The following is a 12,569-nucleotide window of genomic DNA, read 5'->3' as shown; positions in this document are numbered from 1 at the left end:
ATTCCTCCCACAATCCCAAAACAGGCTTCATAGGTTAATTGCTTAGTCTAAATTGTCCCTAGGTGTGTATGTAAGTGTGCATGGGAGTGTGATTGTGGCCCTGCGACAGACTGGCAACCCGTCCAGGGTGTCCCTGCCTTCGCCCACAAGTGCCCAGGATTGGCTCCGGCAGCCCCGTGACCCCAAAAGGGACAAAGCGGCTTGGAGGATCAATGAATATGATTATAACAAGGTTTATCTGTGGATTTTAAAGTAAACTAATTATTTGTCAATTGACAGGAGATTTTTTTAATTTCTTTTTTTGTTTGTTTTTCAAAGGTTTACCAATCCCACATGTATGTAAACCTTTTTAAAGGGAAACCACAATGGTATATTTGCAATTTCCATCAATTACAATTATACCAATTATGCAATTATGGGGTTGTATGTTATCCTTATAAATATATTCTTATTTCAATGTGAAAACCTAAGCAAGAAACCATTTAACCAAATGAAATAAATAAAAAATTTACAAATGTACGTAACTCCATCATGCACATCTTACAAGAACGCCATTTTAAAAATGTTTTTAATCAAAATAGCTGAACAGGCTTTTTTAAATCAGAGTGAACCAGGCCTTTATGCACTATACCCGTATCCATTTTTTCCCTTTCTGTGAAGAAATAAAATTAAAAAAAACATCTCTATCCTGAGCTAAAATTAAATCTGCCTTTAAGAGTTACTGACCATCTTAATAGCCTAATTAACACAAATCCCTGGAGTAATTGAGCACTCCAATGAAATTAAAAAAGAACAGCTTACATCAGACTTGAAATGAAAGCATGTTGCGGCTTTTTGTGGTTTTGTTGCTTTGAAAAACTCAATGAGCACCCTTTTTTAATCCTGTTTATTTTTCATAAACACATGTAAAAACATGCAAATCTTAATCGTGTGCAAATTTTACGGTGCAGTTACTTTTCATGTTTTACATTGCATTCAGTTTGGATACAGTAATCCCAAGATACAGCAGCTCTAATAGCGTTAGCAAAGCATGTCCAATCCCTTTAGTACCTTAACTGGGAGCACATAGCTCAGACCTGCTCTGAGACAGACACTCTGAGGGACTACCCCACCATAGGAATCACATTTACATTATTCAAACTCATTAGTGAGAAAGAGGCACACTTGAACCAGTATTTTCAGTGCAAGATGGATAAGGAGTTGAAACAATAGGAGGCAAGTTGAACAGAGCCAGGTGCAAGACGGTATCACAAAGCCTTTTGTTCATTAGGGAAAAGAGCTGAGGGTATGGAAGATCCAGAAATCTCTCTTTTTAGGTATTAGAATTTTTCGGTTTCACTGCCACAATAGTAATGTATAAGTTTGGGTTGTTACTTCACGGACTACAATCATTTTGAATGTTGGGTAGGACTTTTTTTGGACATAGCAATTTGTTCTTTTAGCATATATAGATTTTTTAGGAAAACTTCTCACCAGTCCAAAACATGAAGATTGGTTTATGACGATGATGATTGAAATGACCATGTGTTCTACCTTGGAACTCTAATACCACATTAAACTAGAAATCCATTGATTGCGTTCCATGACTCTTTCCCAGCAGGGATTTATGTCTTCCTCAAGACTAAAAAGCAGTCAGAACTTACTGTAAAAAGTATTCCGTAACTGCAATAGAACTGTCTAAATTTATGTAGTCAGCTGATTGATTAAAGATTGACTCAAAGACTGATATACAACATAGAATACAGGATAGGCAATACATTATTTATTAGTATGAAGCTTCTAAGAGCATTTGGATATGCAGACTGCAGGAGGACAAGACATTGATCTTCCACCAGCACTGCATGGCGTTGTGATTAAAGCCAACTTCTATTTGTGCCCCTCCGCTGTTTGGACCCTTTGAAATAGAGCTGTGTGTGTGTGTGTGGGGGGGGGGGGTACATCTAAAAGTGTTCAAGTGACCTAAGAAACGAGATGCCACTACAAGACTGTTGCCTACACACATCAAATGTATACAACTTCCAAGAGGGTCTCTTCCACTGATGCTTTTTTTATTATTAACCGAACAGCAAGACACAAAAAAAAAAAAAAAAAAAAAGGTAACTGCTAATAGATTTTCTTGCTCCTGTGAATGCAGCAGATTATGAACTATATTAGTGGCTTTATGTCATGAGTAAAATATCTCTGAAATACAACTGTGTTATTGGGCTTCAGGCAAAAAAAAAAAGAGGGGGACCTGGCTGCAGACAAGATGACACCCAGACATTCCACAAGTTTTTAAAATTGTAGCACCTGTTATTAAAACGTTTCATTTGAATAAACGGTAACTGTTATGGTCTCTAGTGCATCAAACGGGTTTTGGTGTGCAAGATGAGCTTAAAATGGGGCAAAATTTGGTAATTGTTTCATTCCTTTTAAATAGGATATTAACAAAATTGTTTCAGATTTTTAAAACTGTGAGCCCTTTTACACAAGAGCTTTAGCTCCAAAGTTCACATTCCTTTAACTACTGTAACTTTTCAATCCTTAATGCCATCAACATGAATAAACTTATTTTGTCATGAAGAAAAGCAGCGTTGCGCCGGTATGCAATACTTTACATTAGTACTATGTTGCATATCGGTGAAAACACCAATTTCTCTTCAAATCAGCTCAATCTGGTTGATCGTGAAGGAGTTACGGTATGTCAAAGGGCATAGTGGGTTTTGACAGAAAAATCTACAGTGTATAAGGCTTAAAACTTAACACTGGGAAAAAAGGCATAACTGTTAGGGTCGCCAGTTATATTGGCCATTTTTAACAAAAAAAAGAAAAGAGTATCCTTCAATCTGATTGGAGAGCGCGGACTTGTGGTTCCAGCTAATGATGTGTTGGACAATCATATCGTCTAAAAAAAATCCTGCTTCTAAAAATAAGCTAAAAGGTAATTTCAGGACTTTGATTTTTCTTGATTTAGGTTTTTGTTGGAAATCTTGGTACAAGACTGAACTTAACAGACACAAACGTTTCTGGACTCTGCATGCAATACTTAAATCATGATGATTTTCACTAAAAGGTCAATCATTTTCTGACACAACTTGTCCAGCAGTTCTTGAGGAACAAATATTGGGAAAACATGAACAGCATGTGTTACACAGTATGGTAGAGGCTGCTTTTGAGTGGTCAGCATTTTTGAGAAAGCTTGTCTGATTTTTTTTAAATTTGTTTTAAATACACTTGCTTTCAGTTTTGTTTTCAAATAAAGTGAAAAAAAACTTGTCCAGAAAGTGAGATTGTGAAAATATGTTTATCAAATAGGAATTGTATTTGTTATTAGCATGATTACACCCCAAAATTTTGAGAATGGGCCTTTTATAATGGGGACATTGTAAATGTAGACTTTTGAGAGCATAATTGTGTGCTGTGAGTCACTCAACAACCTCAGTTTTAAAAAATAACAAAGGTATCATTTCGGACTGGGATTCTCAGGAGTGTCTGAGGTTCTCTGAGTTTGCTGCATTGACCTTCAATTATTAATTTGCAGCATGCTTGTATTTGTTGTTTGCCTGTACAAAACGGATGCCACTGTACACATACATGTTTGCATGTGCTTTATATATAACCTCTGTGCAGAAAAACCAAAAAGATGACCCTCATGGGCTCTCAGGGACAATTTTTCACTTAATCCATTAATGGCAGTGCAACACCAAAACAACAAAGAATTCTCTGCCTTTACCACAGCATCCAAAAAGCCTGTCTGCCAGGCAGTCTGCTTCTTGACTTGAGCTCAAACCCTCAGCCTTTACCAACTGCTGACAGATAGTCACTGCCTGGTAAATAGACTGCAGTCTGTCACTGCATTGGCCCATTAGTAATTACTCCTCGGCGTGAAAACTAGACAGTAAAAATAACACAAACACACAGAAAGGTGGAAAAAAATTCAAACACAGAGGAAAGTGAAAAAAAATAGTATCAGGTCTAAGAATAAGCTCTAACTTAATGAGTCTAGATGAAAGCCGACTGTCTGCGCTAACTCAATTCTTTGCTCTGCTAGTCGCATTTCTCAACGTAATAATATTTGCTCCAGACAACTGATGCGAGAGCCAGTGTCGGATCGCCTTCATTTGGTCATATGTTTCCTGTGTGTGATGTGGCCCTGCTCGCCATTTGCATGTGCAGAGAGCTGAACTTGGCTGCACACAGAATGACATCACCCACGCTGAGCAGCAAACATCCATTTAAGACATGTTTATAGCGCTCTAACCGCCAGCATGCCTCTATCCCCACTCGTATAAACACAGAGAGCAGCCCCGGCCATGTGCACACTTGTCTGCACAGACAGTGTTTACACAGAACAGATAAAGAAAACACCCAGGGCCAAAGGGAGATCAAGCTGCAATATGTGGAAATGTGGTTAAATATAGAAAAAGGGTAAAGCAACATAAGTCCAAGGATTTTCCAGGGAGGTATTTGTAAAGGGTACCAGAGATTTTGAAGGGCAAGGTGTGGAGTGTACACAGAGGTGAGGAGGAGGCATTGCTCGTGCCAAGGAATGTGATAAAGCTGTTTATTGAGTCAGCAGGCCAAAGAAGAGGCTTAGGTGTTGGATCTTTGGCATAGAAAAGATGACAATACTGAAGGAAAATGTGTTAGCCTGACAGAAATCTGGATCTCTTTAGAAAAAACATCAAGAATCCTCCTTCTAATGCTCCACTGACATTAGCACAGAGATGGTTTATCCAATACTTTGATTCCTGCATAGAAATATGAAAGCTGTGTTAGTTTGTTTAGAGGAAATTAGTATTTTTGTTGCAATCTCACAAAACACAGCAACTGTTCAAAATATATGTGGTATTCTGACAACCTGATGGTTATTCAATGGATTCAAACATGAGACAATAGTCCATTGAATGGACTTGAGTTTAGAATACTATGCCAAATCCAAAGAATTGCACAGGGATACGAAAACTGTGGCCCAGTAGCCATATGCAGCTTGTTAAACTAATCTGGCCTGTCAAACTGGAAAAAATTATGTTGATTACACTTTTTTTAACCTGCAATTCAGGTGTCTCTCCACAGAGGGTACACTACAAATGAATTGACCTTTGCCTGGATGCAGAAAGTTATCTTGCAATTATGCGGTGGAAGATTTGTTGGTTTTCTGACCTTTTTTCAAGTTGGACAGTCATCGATCATTTCATCACCACAAACAAAGCAGTTTTCTAAGTTTGCGTTTTTTTCCCCCTGAAGGACATCAACCCATCAGTGTTATTGGCACTAAAATGAGAACAAAAGACACAGTTTATGAATTTTCTGTCCAAATTAAAGCATGTTTTTACCCAGATTTTATGTTCTTTCTTTTTCCCATGAGATGGATTACCAAAACACCCCATCCATCTGCTCCTGGTCCGGCCCTACTGTCAGATTTTAGATCATTTTTGTCCCACGAATCAAAATGTTTGCCCATCCCTTGCCCACTTGGACACAAAAAGAAATTACAAAAGAACAGGGAAATAATAATCAAAAAATGTCAACTAAAACATGAAATGCTAACAGGAAATCATTAAATTCAAAAGCTTAAGAAAAAATGCCCATGAAGATCGAAAGATAGATTCAATGTTCGTTATTGATCAGGTTTACCAAAGACAGCTCAACATATTACAAGGACATTTTCAATATCACACCACAACAACCAGAAAGAACAATTGCAGAGTGGAACACTGAGGTATTTGTGACAATTTGGTTGATTAGCCAACTACTAATAGTATTGTGTTACTACAAGTAGCTTATCTTAACAAAAAATATGAACAATGAAATTGTCGGTCACTCCACATGTCCAAAAAGAAGAGTAATTTCTAGATCTGTCATTAAATAATTGGAAATCTTTTGCATTTTCTTTCAAAGCTGTCTGCTTGGATGTGGACTTTCATGGTTTGTGTTGCAACTACCTCAGCATAGTTTTGTCTAAGCTTGATTTAAGCTGGTTCTCCTGATCCATATCTATAGTTCTGTTGTTAATTTCTATTTTGATGGATGTCTGTTTTAGCTTAATGGTTTTAAATGCCTTTAGCTTTAAAGCTATAACATTTGTTTTTTTACCTGCCTTTTAAATCTAGAACTTGTGGCACCAGCACCAAATCAAGACACAGCCTCCCAATCTACTGAAGATATCGCTTTTTAAAGAAAGACTCAAGCCCACTAAAAGTCATAGTGCTATTGTGTACTGTGGAGGATACAGTAAAAATCCACATTTTACATTTTTAGAACTGAATATTCTTAGTTTTCAACCCTCTGTCTTATTGGCAAAACGGAATACAGCCTAAGGAAAATACAGAAATTATTTTGTTAAAACCATAAAGAAATCCCAGTCCATTTTTTCCTTTAACTTTAATAGCTAGTAGTTTGCCCGTGCTCAAACTCATAAAAGAAACCAATGCAGGATGGATGACTTCATTTTCAAAGCTTTAGAATTAAAGTTGGTGTTTTTATATATATTTTAACAGTTCATTTTTTTTTCTACCTTTTACAGTGTAAAAATGAAAAATGAAATAGCTCACAGCAAATTCGAGCATCCTACATGGAGTTGCAACCCCTGCGGCAATCATTATAGCTTCTAAATATTTTCTGCAGCAGCTCAAGGTTTCTCAGTTCTTTTTTTAGGGGATATTTAAACAACAAAAGGTGAACTCTAAGCGGCATGTTGTTTTTGGAAACCTTCTTTTAAAGGTTTGTTTATATATGCATTAGACATTTTTACTCTACAAAGCAAAGAAATTGATTTCCAAAATGCATCAATAATATAATTAAAGTTCAGTTACAAAATGCCTGGTATACTACCTTGAGGTCAGCCCACTCTAAAGACTCTATTTTTTGCTTGTTTCTGTGTGAAATTAACTATATAAAACCAAGGGGCACCACTTTATGATGTTTCAAATCTCCTTGGAGATTTAGTTTGGAGGCGTAAAGGATTTGTCTTTGCCTGCTACAACCCTTCAAGCTCTAGTTCTTTCAGAGAAGTTTGCTCTCCCTCAATAAATTATGTTGAGTTCATGCAAACCATATACGAACTTCTCCTTTGCCTTTAAGCAAACATCCAGTTTGAGCACATCCATCTTGACCACATAAGGAACAAAACTCAAGGACAATGAGCCAGCCAGGGATTATTAATTTAATCCATGCGAAAGTTGGAGCTACAAAAAGGAAATCCATGAGTTGTGATGTCACTTGGCAAGACTTTCGTCCTTTACCTGCTTGAGGAAGATGAGGAGGAATGTAAAATAGGAAAGCATGAGAGAAAAACAAGAAAACTAATCTTCAAGACAGCAGGAACACTACATTCAGCATTGACCTGTAATGGTATTTCTCTTGGATATGCCGCCAAAACAAACAGGATATCCCCTCTTATCCACAGCACAAACACTTCACTGGTTCTGTTTCCCATATATGAGCTCCCTTTTGCTTTTTGCCTTCTTTAGTTTGTTTTCTTAACAAGAAGAACCAGGCAAATTCCTGTGGGCACACTATTTTGGAGAGCTATTGACCACTTCGACAATGGCTGGCAGAGTGTTGCCATCATTCGGTGCCAACGCACACAAACCAGGAAGTCAAAAGACCCTGTAAAAAGCAAACCTTCCCCACCACTAACAGAGACTTTTCACATAGAAATGCCTTATTGATCATCACAGATATTCTTTTGTTTTTGTGTCAGCTGTTGTAAAATCATGTTTCGTGATATTTTGTTCAGCTCATAGGGACGTTATTCAGTTCTCTCCGTGCGTGCTGCTTTGCTCTGGCTGTTCGAGGAAGCATGAGCCAAAAGGTTCAACTTAAAAGGAATCGCAATGGTAATGATGAAGAAGGTAAATAACTCTGACAGGAATGGAGGGGGAACCTAAAGACGAGTGAGAAGAAATTAAGTGGAAGCTAAAAGAGGTTTAAGAACAGTCAGCGTTGGGGCTCCAGAGGCAGGTTTCCTGTCATCAGCCCACGCTTAACTGTCAGCTAACAGAGCTGCTGATTCACTCCAACAGCAATGGAGTGACAGGACACTAATGTTTGGGAGGAATACGTCTGAGATACAAAAGCTGCTTTGCCCCTTGCTGTTTAGAACGGTGTCTGACAATTCCTACAGACATTTACAAGACACGCATCATCTCCACAGTCTCTGCTAAACCATTACAGTGGGCTTTACATAGCGTAACCTCTTTCACTGCTCCCAGGTTCCCCATCAGCAAGAGTATGATGTCACCAAGTCAAGACAAAGAACAGGAGGGCTTTTATATTCAGCACGCTGCTGCAAGGCTCTGAGCCGAAAGAAAACCTGATGATGCAAATAATGAAAAACTTTTTTATTTTTTGATTTTTGTAAAAGCCCTCAGGTGCATGAGTTTATGTGAATGTGTTTAAAGTAAAGCAGTGATAAAAAACGCATCTGCCATCTGTAAAATGAATGGTGGGGGTTTATCTAAGGCTGGAGCGTGATCAAATCATAACCAGATATTGCTGCATGGACTGTGACATTGCACCGCAGATAAAATACACTCAATACTTACAATTGGCTCAAACATATTAAAGAAGACAGCAGCTTACCTCATCTCTTATAATTTACTGGTTCGCAAAGCCTTTTCAGAGAGAGAAATATCTTCAAATCTGTTTGGAGCTCCAACAGAAAAGCAGAATTGGAGGTGAGCTTTTTTATGAGCTCATAACACTGTCTCAACATAGCAGAGAGGAATAGGTGACAGAAAAAACATGGCAGGGTTAGATTTTACACTCTGCTGAGGTTTGGAAGTCTTAGCTTTGCAGCATGTCTGAAGACTAGCTGACTGTTAGCTGACCTGACCGGGGGTTTTGAATTTAAACTTCCCTGTAGAAAGCGCAGGCAATCATATCAGTAACGCTGAGAAGGCCTGATGCAGCACACACCAGCAGCAAGTGTAAAACAAGCCCTCACTGAAAATGAAATCGATCCAAAGCTGAAAGAATACACAAATGTAAAAGCCACTTTTGCAGTTTAAAAGTGCAGATTTTGAACTCTCCAAACAAGTAATGCACAAAGACATCTAAGTGCTGGAAATATTTTGTAACGCTTTGATTTGGAATATCAATGTCACCCCCAACTTGTCACGTACAACCCTAGAGGAAAATACCTCATTATCATGTTTCAACTCCCAAAGTTCTATGTTGGGATCATTTTACAAAGTAATCCCAGAGATGTAAATAGAGGTCACGTAACTCACAAAACAGAAGCCCAGAAATGATTTTCCAGGGATTTTATTGATACTTCCAGCTAAGAACTGACATGAACTCTTCACTTTGATTTAGAAGCCTTTTAGTGTTGAGAAACATCATCAACATCTGAAATTACAATAGGGTGTTCTTTTCATGTTTCTGCCCATTTTCCTCCGAAAAATGTTTTTTTAATCAGTGGTGGACAATAATTCATTTCTTGATAACACTAATTGTTAGGACATGGCATCATGGTTAATCCCAAGCACTGTTCTGCTAGAACCTGCAATTGGTATTTTGAATATTTTCATGGTATTTAGTATATTAATGTTTGATTAATTCCTGCTTTCCATCTGGCTGAGACATTGCAAGAAGTAAAGAAACAAAGGGAACCCCTTATCTAATTTTCTCTCCAATGGTCAGAGGTTTACCTGTTGCACAGTCAAACAGAAAATGCAGAACGGTTACTTTTGCAAAGGTTTTATTAAAAAGAGAAAATGATTGAAAAATACTAAGATAGGTTAAAAAAAAAGTTAAAACCTTTAAGACCTTTAAAGATGGACCATGTACAATAGACAAAATGAGACATGTACTTGAATTGTTGTCACAGATCAAACATTAATAAAGACATGAACTACATCACACTGCAATCCAATTAACACACTGTCAAATTGTGAACCACACTGATAATTAGAGCAAAGTTAAAGTGATAAAGCTCTAACTGTGTCACCTTCCAAAACTAGGACATTTGAGTGCGCTATTGGGGCTACTGGTAAGATTTACTCACATGTTGCCAATAACTGAAGTACACAAACACTCACCATCTATTAGTCCTCACATTATTTCATTTAATTTAACAAGTACTTTTGTTTTGTTTTAGGACATGTGTTCTTACCTTAACATATTATCTATAATGTTTATTTATTTGGATGTAATTTTCTATACCACAATACAAATTATGTCTATCATTATGATACAGATGCATGGATGCATACATTTTGAGGAATAAAATCAGAGAAACTGGCACATTATCCAACTCCTGCTCCTGGCTTTTCATTCATTGCACCTTTTTAAACCTTTTATTTTTTTAATAGTGAAAATCCTCTCAGTCTCACAATGATGACTCTATTAAAACATCTTTATAATCTTTATAATCAAATGTAATTCCTGTGGTTTTTATGTCTGTTTATTGTCATGTTTCCCTTTGATTGCTTAAATTTATTTCAGGTGAGATGAAACAAGTCTGTGTGAGTTCACACTGACCTCTGCTGGAGCATACTGACATTACAAACTTCATCAATGTCCTTCATCCTCTGCAGCAGTACAAGCAGTCCACGTCTGTTAAGATTCTCATCCCTCCAGGCCTTGTAATCACAGTTTTTCTGCTTTTGAGAGCAACCAGTTTTTTTTAATTTGTGTGGATGATGTTTTGTTGTTCATCTAAGTGGCTTTTTCACTAAAGGCCATTTGTCTGCCAAATGCTTCAGACCCAGAGTAAAACCTTCAACAACTAGAATGTTTTGTGGGCGAAAGCAAATGTCAATGAAGAAGCTTGTCAGAATGGTCGGTCATGAACAAAAACATGATGAGCTGCTTGTGCGATTGATTGATGGTGATGTAGAGGTATGTGGCAGAGGTGACCCTAGTCTTCTGGGCCAAACTGTCAAAATAGAATTGTATATGGAAGACAGGAAGTATGTTCATTTCTCTTGAGAAAAGGTTTCTCCATGTTGACATTGATGGTTTCTTGACTCCTCTCTTGAATCCTTTGTTCTCTCTGTCCGGAATGTGAATGGATCTGTTCACGTGACTTGGTTTAATGTTGGTTTCTTCAGAAGTAAGACGTATTGTTTCCTCTTGCTACTGTGCCCAAAACTTATGCCAAACTGGGATGTGGAAAACAAACCTGAAAGATTGATCAGTGTAGGAAGGCTCCGTGTACACCTACCCCAATGTGTACATCAGCACATATTCCTGCTTTCCTTCATCTGCATGGAGCATTTACAAAGACAGAAAACATTTATCCAAAGAACCTAGGATATGACACATTTTCAGTTGTTTCACACTTTTTTGTTATGGTTATAATTCCACATGTGTTAATTCACAGTTTTGATGCCTTCAGTGTGAATCTACAATTTTCATAGTCATGAAAATAAAAAAAACCTCTTTCAATGAGAAGGTGTGTCCAAACTTTTGGTCTGTACTGTGTGTGTGTGTATATATATATATATATATATATATATATATATATATATATATATATATATATATATATATATTCTAGTGCATATTCTTATAAGTTCAGTTTTTCTGCTGATAGCTGGCTTTCCACTGCCTTATCTGTCTTTTGTTGTGTTCATTTCAAGTAGCTTACAGGATTTAACCCCAATGTGTTGAACTTTAGGGATCTGTTTGTTCATAATTCCTCTGGTTTTGGTGGTCATTTTTGAGACCTGAAGAATGGATTTAAGAATTTATATCACATGCATCAATAATGACATTAAACAGGTTGTAGAAGTCCTTGTGACACTCAACAATCTATCAGAATTGTGTAACCATCCTATTTGGTACATGCTGTGAAACAAATGGTATGTGCCATGCATCAACCCTTTTCTACTCTACGTCTCTGAACATGCAGAACAGCTCCAGAGATGACAAGTTGCAAAAATAAGACTTACATAGGTGATTACAAGGAGACTGCTATACCAACATCAGTACCTTCTGAGGAAAAAAACAAAGAAGCAAAATGGTTCAAGAAATTGGATTGAAACCTCAAACCTAAAACACATTTTTTTAATGCTCACTTAGCAGCACTTTACAAAGAAAATTATAAGCGGAACCGTCTTGAATGTGGAAAAGCAGACTCATTTTTATTCTGTATTAGTGTAACATAACTCTGTAACAAATTGTGGTTTCCAGTTTTTTTTCTTCTTTTTAGTTAAAAAAATGTTCCATTTGTGTCTGTATGTGAAACAAAGTGTCCTCGTCTGAGTAAAACCACTGGTACAGAATTTGAACCAAAAACAAACTTATTGATTTTCTGAGCGCTGCTGAAGTTTGCCTCTAGAGGGCACCCCTGTTCAAAGAAAAATAAATAACTCTTTTGATTAGAATTTTTCTTCATTCTCACGAGAGAGCAAAAATCCCATTAATATTTGTAAACTAAAGCAAGATACAAGATAAGTATTATTGTGTTACCTTTTAAATAAGTTTGTCCCTCTGGAGAGACTTTCAAGGCAGGAGATTACTGCAAGATAACTAAGCAATACACACCCACAGAATACCACTAGGTTTCTTCAGGGCATGCGCTTGTTCCTACCTCACTTTCTCTTCTGTGTAATGACTTTTTATGAATATACCCTGAC

This window comes from Oryzias latipes, chromosome 13 (assembly GCF_053564925.1).
Source record: "Oryzias latipes strain Hd-rR chromosome 13, Olatipes_Hd-rR_3.1".
Classification (NCBI taxonomy): domain Eukaryota; kingdom Metazoa; phylum Chordata; class Actinopteri; order Beloniformes; family Adrianichthyidae; genus Oryzias; species Oryzias latipes.
This window is presented reverse-complemented; position numbering follows the sequence as displayed.